The following is an 8,390-nucleotide window of genomic DNA, read 5'->3' as shown; positions in this document are numbered from 1 at the left end:
CTTAGGTAAAGTGTCAAATTTCCCATCTTTTGGTGCCTCAAGAAGGTTTTCACCATTAGATGTGTCCTTTCTTTTTACTTTTTCCTGATCTAATGTTTCCAAGAAATGGTTTTTAGCATTAGACCTGATATTGTTTTCTTTATTTTCTTTTTTATGACTAGAAGATTTGGCACCCACTTGACTGGATGATGTGTTGCTGAAATTCCTGGTGAAATTTGTTACGTGTTTGATTACATTAAGATATACGTATTGGCATGGTCATTCAGAAAGGTATCAATGACAACATGTCCTTCATTTTCCCAATCAATAATTTTGGGGTGGATTAGAGGTAGGGGGTCATCAGGTTGAGATTTTTCAAGAGTATTTAGGGTCATGATTGAGCTATAAAAGTTTTTGATATGTATGTCAATGTCTAGAACAGTACCATCATCAGAATGACCTCACACAAGAAGTTCTTGATCATCCTCAATTAAGTCCAAGTTAGTCGAATGTGATTCTAATTCAAGTGAACTAGTTCCTAACGGTTTCCCTGCATATGTGTGAACTACATCGACTCCGACATCTTCTTCAAAGAAATTTTCTTCAGCTGATTCTTCAGAATTTCTCTCACTTGCAACTTGCAATCTACAAATTTGTTCATATAGCTTTTGATGTGTTTCTTCTGTTTGTCTTTCTATATCTTTTCTTCTTTCATATTCAACTTCTTTTGGACTGAGATTGAGTTCTGTCAACTTTACTATTAGCTCTCCTTGATTAGTACTAGGTTCATGCTTGTTTTGATTGAGAGTTAATGCTGCTTGGGAGGTATCATTGCTTTGTTTCTCTTGTTGATTTGAGGATTTCTTCTTTTTCCATTTCATGTTTGTTTGTGCTTGTTTCTTTGTAGATGCTTCTTCCCTTTCAATTGCAAGTTGTTCTTGTCTATTTTCATATTCCTCTTGGTTTTGGTTAGAGGATGTGTTCTCTAGTAGAGTAACTTGTCCTTACCCCAAGCTTGTTTTGTCTGTAGCCTGTTGAGTATGAGGTTGGATCGGTTCTGAGATACCTTCTTGTCATTTTCCTACTGGACCTATTCTAGTGTATCCCATTTTTTGAAGAATGTTAAACCCTTTTCCCTACTTTTTAGTGGGTATTTTGACATTGTTGATCTTTTGTTGGACTTCTTCATCCTTGTATAGCCACTGTAGCACATCTTTGTCTTATGTTTCCTCTGATAAGGTCCCAACACTAACAAATGCTCCATCAAACATTGGAATATGTTTTACAATTGGTTGGTGTTTAGAGTTTGATGGTTTTCCATAGGATTTAGGAGAAAGTGGTAATTGGGATATTGAATATTCTCTGTTCCCTCAATCTCTTAGCTACATTTGTTTTTCCATACTTGACAAAATTGAGGCAAATGATTTTTCTTTAGTTTGTGTGTTTGAAGATGATGCCTCCCTGTTATGAGGAACAATGACTTCTTGAGCTGGTTTGAGATTACTACAATAATAAAATGGATTTGAATCTATGGAGATCAAGATTTCTTGCTCATTATAGGGAAACTTTAGGCATTGATGATATGTAGATGGAACAACTTGTGTGTCATGTATCCAGGGTCTTCCCAGGAGTATGTTGTATGATAAGTCTAAGTCTAGAACTTGACATGCTGTGTCTTTCTGCAAATGTCCCACTCTGATGGGTAATATCACAATTCCTTTAGAGGATCATTCTTCTTCATCATATGCTTTGATGGTGATCTTTTTTTAGGGATCAATTGCATCTTCTAAATAACCTAGTGCACAAACAAGACTCAATGAGCAAATATTTAAGCCAGCTCCACCATCTATTAGGACACATTCAAAGCATGTCTTGTGAATAAGGACTTCAATATGCAAGGGAGCATTATGGGGATGTTGCAAGGACATGTCGTCTTCTTCGGTAAATGATAAGCAGTGAGGGGTTGTGAGTTTGGAATTGATCTATATCAAGATCTTTGGATATTGTTGTATCGATTAATGCTTTTTCTAGAATTTCTTTGTGTGCAGGTGAAAGATTTAAGAGTTCTAAGATGGATATTTGTGTGGGTGTTTTCTGTAATTGATCCACTAGATTGTATTGTTTTATAGTGGATGATGTGTTTGTTGTAGGACCTGACAAGACTACTTTGGCTTTGCTTCCTATGATGACATGAGCGGGTTCTTGATGTTGTTGCTCTTTAACCACAATCACATTTACCACATTGTCATATGCATGAGCATAGTTTACCTTTGCTTTACCTTTATCATTTTGCCCTGTTGATGATTCACCCTTCTTATGGTTAGGAAGCAGAGTTTTAAAAGTTGTGTGAGATTTGTTTGTTGTATGTCCATCCATAGTTATTATTCCATTATCAATCAAATCTTGGATGAAATGTTTTAATCACTGACAAGCATCTATTTGGTGTGCTTTGTTTCGATGGATATCACAATAATGGTTGTCATTCCACCAAGCAGGTTTGACCTTGGGTTCAAAGTTTCTTTCTTCTGGTAAAGTAATCAATTTTTTTGCGATAAGCATTTTTAATGCGGATCCAAGGGGTTCACCAATTTTTGTAAATTGTCTTCAAAAGAATTTTTTGATAGTTGCTTTTTGGTGATTATTGTTTTGTTGAGCCGCTGCTAGTGATTGGATAAATTAAAAATCGGTTGCTTTGGTTTCACATTGTTGTTATCCACTATCCCATCATTGATGACATTATGATTTCTATTCCAAAACTTTGGCTTATCATTGTGATTTTTGTTGTTAGTGCTGTTAGGAGGGTGAATTTCTTTGAATATTTTCAACTCACCTTTCTTTGTCATGGCTTCCTCCATTCTGATTCCATTATTAATCATTTCTCCAAAACTTTTATTTCCTTGCATTTTTAGATAATAACTCATTTGATCATTTAGGTTGTCACTGAATATGTCCATTTTTTCATATTCTAGCACTATACAAGGATATCGTGAAGCTAACCATCTCCATCTCTGTAAAAATGTCATGAAAGGTTTTCCACTCTTTTATTTGGCATTACATAGGTCTAGCATTGTTGCTTCATGTTGTATGTTGTAAGAGTATTGTGAAACAAACTTATCCACCAATTTTGAGAATGATGTGATTCCAGGTGTAAGTTTGGAGAACCATTCCATAGCTAGTCCAGTTGAGCTTTTTGGAAGAAAACTCATCAAGTAGGTATCCTCATGTGCAAACTCCATACTCATTGTGCAAAATTCTTGTATAAGATCTTGGGGGTTAGTGCTTCTATCATATTTTTCATATCTAGGAGTTTCAAAACCTATAAGAAATGGTCTCATGTTTAGATTCATGTCGAATGGATAAGGACAGATTTCTTGAAGTCAATATCTTATAACATTTCCTCTCTGCATATCTTAAATTTGTGTTTGCAATGTTTGTATTTGTTGTGCAAGAGTTGTGATAGGATCATCAACATGATTTGTTCTTGTATAACCATGGTTTTGTATTCTAGGAGGATCTTGATCTCTTCTTGTATCATCTCTACCCCTTCTTATATCCTCATTGAGAGTTATTTAGAGTTTCTACTTCATCCCTTGTGGGAATGTAAGTTTCCTCATTGGTTCTGGTGATACTAGGAATTGATGTGTCATTGAGTTTGAGACCAAAAATATCCTCGTATTGTTCGTTATTAAGGGGGGGGTCACTTCTCTTTTGTGTCAATTTGTTCACATCAAAATCTTGGGAAAGTGTAGCACCAGATTTTGCTAACATTAGGAAATATTTTCCTTTTTCTCTGTCCAATAATTTTTGCATAAATTTATCAAAGTGAGGATCTTTTTTGATGTCTCTGATATTTTGTTCTGTTATTTCTCCTTCAACTTGTATTTCATCTTCATGTTCCATGTTTCTATAGTCTTCAGTTATTTCAAACGTTTCTATTTCTATTTTTGCAAGCTTTCATCTCTGAGCCCTGGTTAGAATGGGCATACACGTGTTTTGAATTATTTTTGCGAGATTTAAATCTTGCGTAATGTGTCGCAATAAGTGATCAATTGTTGAGGAAATGATCTTTTCAAGTATTTGTTTGTTGGCAAGTTTTTAGATCTTAGTTTTGGAGTGCAAATTTTGTCATTTTTGATATGACTGAGCTCAATAAGAATGATATATCCTATGATAAAGAATGAGGTTATTTTGATCAAGCATTGTAGTTTCATGATAAAAGATGATAGATCCTGATGAGAAACTATGTTTGAACGATCAGTTTATCTAAGAAAATTTGATGTTGCACTTTAAGGTGTTAGATCTTTAAACTCGTTTGAGGTGAATACTTGAGACATTTAGCATGTCTAGCTCTTGAATCCATTTTGACAAAAGATAACCTGATTGAATGACCCAAGAAGATGACCTAGTCTCTATGTTTGGTTGTTTGAGAAATTGGTTGTTTTTGTTTTCTGATTTTGATGTAGTTTACCAGAAACGCTGACAAAATGATTAGGAACTCTGCTATACTGACTAGAAACGCTGCAAACTTACCAGAAATGCTGCTATACTGACTAGAAACACTGAGAAATAGACTAAAAATGTTGACTGACAGACCAGAAATGCTGAGAAACAGACCAAAAACACTGAGAAATAGACCAAAAATGCTGACAGACATACCAGAAATGTTGATAGACAAACTAGAAACGCTATTCTGCAATGCAGTGACTCTAAAGTTCAAATTAATGATGTGTAGACTTAGCAAATTAAGTGTTTGAACTTAGGCGGTCACAATTTTGATCCAACTTTGTGATTTTCAGACTTGGAGAACTGATATTTAGACCTAACAAGTACCAACTAGATGATCTAATGCTACAACATGAGAAATTTGACACTCAGCTCAAAAGAGTTGTTGATTAGACCAAGGGAGTTGAACTTTAAACCAAGAGAGCTACTATTTAGACTAAGAAATTCATTGTTTAGAACAAGAACTCTGCTATTTAGACTAGGAACTCTACTATTTAGACCAGGAACTCTGTTGTTTAGACCAGAAACTCTAATGTTCTCAACCTTGGAGTGTTAATGTTGAAATATGAGAAAGTTAACATTCACACCAAGAGAGCTAACATTTAGAATAAAAATGCGACTGTTTGGACCATAAATTGCAACTGTTTGGACTGACAGAGCTAATGTTTGGACCAAAAGAGCTAATGTTTGGACTGTGAATGTGTCTGTCTGGACTGAAAGAGCTAATCTGTTGTGAAACTTGTGAATTTGACAATTTGAAGTTTGATTTTTCAATGTTTGTTGTATTTCAATGGATGAGATCTTGAGTTGACTTACAAGCACATAAATTAAATTGTATTTTTGTCCAAAAGGACACATAAAGTGTATGTTCAAGAAGCTTTAAAGAAAGCCCAAGTTTTCACTGGTTTTGAACAATTGAAAACACATCAACTAGTCTATCCTAAGGAGATTTGGCTTCATTATTAGTTCTTAGCCCACAACTTGGTACCCTATCAACTCACACAACCTTGTCACCCCCTAAAGGGCACCTATGTTTTTGCCTTTGCGAGAGCTAGTGGAGTCCCATTATGAGCCTAGCAATAAGGTCTCAAAAGGGGAGTTTGCACATACGCTCAAGAGGGACATATGGTGAGTATCTTAAGGAGAGATTCTTCCCCCTCCATGCACTAAGAATTTAATAATGTTCGGAGGTAAATCAGGTAGCTTCTAATTTAATTGGAACTAGTAAGGGATCTATTTGTCACGTCGGGGTATAAACTAATTTAAGAGGTCTCCTAGCCTTGAAAACCAAGGTTTGATATACCAAAAGGTACGAAGGAGAGCTATTCTCGAGCACTGTTGTTGACTCAATTTTCATCAAATCACATTTATTTTATAGTGGGTTGGAGTACTTGGCATTAACCGTCCCACTCGGGTCATTCCCCTCTCACCGACCTTAATGGCTTAGAGTTATTAGCTCCTCGGGAGGGAAGACCCGCTAAAGATATGCACTATTGAAAGCAAAGGATGAGTTTGGCTTTCTGATCACCTAAGAAAGGTGAGAGCATACTTGCCTATCATCAAAACACATCAGACATGTTTGTTCATTTCCATTGTAATTAGTCTATGTGCCTAACTTATCAAAAATAAGTGCAAAATCTCATGGCTGCAAACAAAGTTAGTAGTTTATATTGCATTCTTTGACGGTGAAATAGTTTATAACTCTGGTCTTTCATAGCGAACTAAGTACCTACAAAACCAATAATTTGCAAATTAGATTCAGGAAAGTGACAGTCTAGAAGTAGAAATGAGGAATGGAACATACAATATTTACAAAATCAATAAAAAACTAAAAGCGCTATCAAATTGACCAAGAACGCCATCATATGTGCCAAGAACGTTGCCAAATGGACCCAAAACACTACTTTGCACACCAGAAATGTTGCTCTGCACACCATAAACATTTTCAAATAGACTGAAAACACTGACAAATGTGCCAAAAATACCACAATACATACCAAAAATGCTAAAGTACTGACTGCAAACGCTAAAGCATAGAAAAATATGAAAACAGAGTTGAGAAGTCTCCCAAAAATGTCATTTGAGGTGCGAGAACGCCACAATAGAGACCAAGAATGTGATTCAAGATCCCAAGAGAGCTAATTTGCACTCTAAAAGAGCTAATCAACCTGTCAATGAAATTTCCTGTAAGCAAACTTGTTAAAGATCAAAGGGGCTAGGCCCCACTATGGGTGCCAATTAATGTGATGCTAAAAATGTGGTATATAGAAGGAATACACATATAATGAGACAATAAAATGTAATTGAAAAGATTAATTAAAAACTAGATTAGAAATGCAAACCATAATCCTTCCTTAAAATGTCCCATTTTCCTCTATTCTTGAGGACCTTGAAGGTGTTGGATTGGTGGGCTCTCAACGAAGCAATGACCTCCAAAGTGGCTACTCAAGAGTTGAGTAGCTATTTGATCATGATTGACTATGGAGATGATGTGAAATGCATGATTTAAGAAACAAGATTGACATGCTATGATTAATCCAAAAGCTAATTGTTGGATAATTGAAATGCAAATTGCCTATAGTAATGATGTTAAAGCTATGAATGCAAGGGATCCTTATTGCTCCAAAATGTGGGATATTTATAGGAATTCCAAGGCCAAAGCCAAGGTGGCAGGAATCAATGGTCTAGATCTAATCTAAAGATATCAAGGGTCAAGATTGAGGAAGTTTGAGAAGAGGTTGGAGAAAGGGACATTTGTCATCTGTGTGGTGACAAGTGTCAAGGAGCCTTGCTCATGAGAGGGCAAGTGTCCATGGGAGGAGATATGTGGCAAAAGTGCCATGTGTCTCAAAGGGAGAATATCCACACAATAGGAGGTTAGGATAAGGAGGTTAGGATGTGCAAGATAGGATAGGGTTAGGTGGAATGGGTTAGGTTAGGGGATGGTTAGGTTAGGTGGTTAAAAGTTAGGAGCCATGTGCTCATTTGAATTTAGAAATTTAAATAATTGGAAAATGATAATTAATCTCAACAAACTTGAGTTTGTTAATCTTAGCTAGGGATTAGAAGAATTGATTTATATGGGGTGACATTAATTAATTTAAAATTAATTAATCAAAAGGGGGTATGAAATGAACTATATAAATAAATCATGTAGATTTGTTTACTAGTAGATGAATAGAGAAATTAATTAAATTGCTTGTGAATTTGATTAAATGGGAAGGGAAATTAATCAAATAACTGTGTATTTAATTAACTATCTTCAGACCATTTTTAGGTGTATACAGTTTCAAATGATCTGTCTATGCAAATATCTAAAGTTAATTATAAATATGGTTTATGTTATATCATGTTAGAATTAGTATATAGACATGTTGTTGTGCATGTTAATATCTTGATGCAAGGTCAACAAAGGTGAAGTAAAGACAAATGGCGGTTCAAAATCTCATCAAGTATATAACCGCACTGCAGACTCAGTAAAAAAAATACAGTTATGATCAGGATCACTTGACTGGTTCTTCAGTAGATTGATTTATGAAAACATTTATAGCTGTTCCTAGTGGATCTCTGATCTAGGAGGCGGTCATGCTATATTTTCTCAGCTACAGGACAGATGTTGTTTTATTGTCCTATGCTAACTTCTTCTTCTTCTTTTGTTAATAAATCATGTTCACCTATTCCATAGGGTTGTGGGCAGTTAGTTAGAAGTTTGTTATAATCTTCCCTATAAATAAAAGGATCTCTCTCCTCTTGGGGATAGCAGAGAAAAAAAATGGTATTTTGTAATACATAGTTTTTTGGTGTTATGTATGTATTTTCTAGTCAAGATGAAATAAAGAGATCAACATGACTTTGGATGATTAGATAAGTGTAATATAAAGTTCTAGAAATACTCACTCAAGGGGGGC

This window comes from Cryptomeria japonica, chromosome 2, assembly GCF_030272615.1.
Source record: "Cryptomeria japonica chromosome 2, Sugi_1.0, whole genome shotgun sequence".
Taxonomy (NCBI): Eukaryota; Viridiplantae; Streptophyta; class Pinopsida; order Cupressales; family Cupressaceae; genus Cryptomeria; species Cryptomeria japonica.
Note: the sequence above shows the minus strand (reverse complement) of the source record.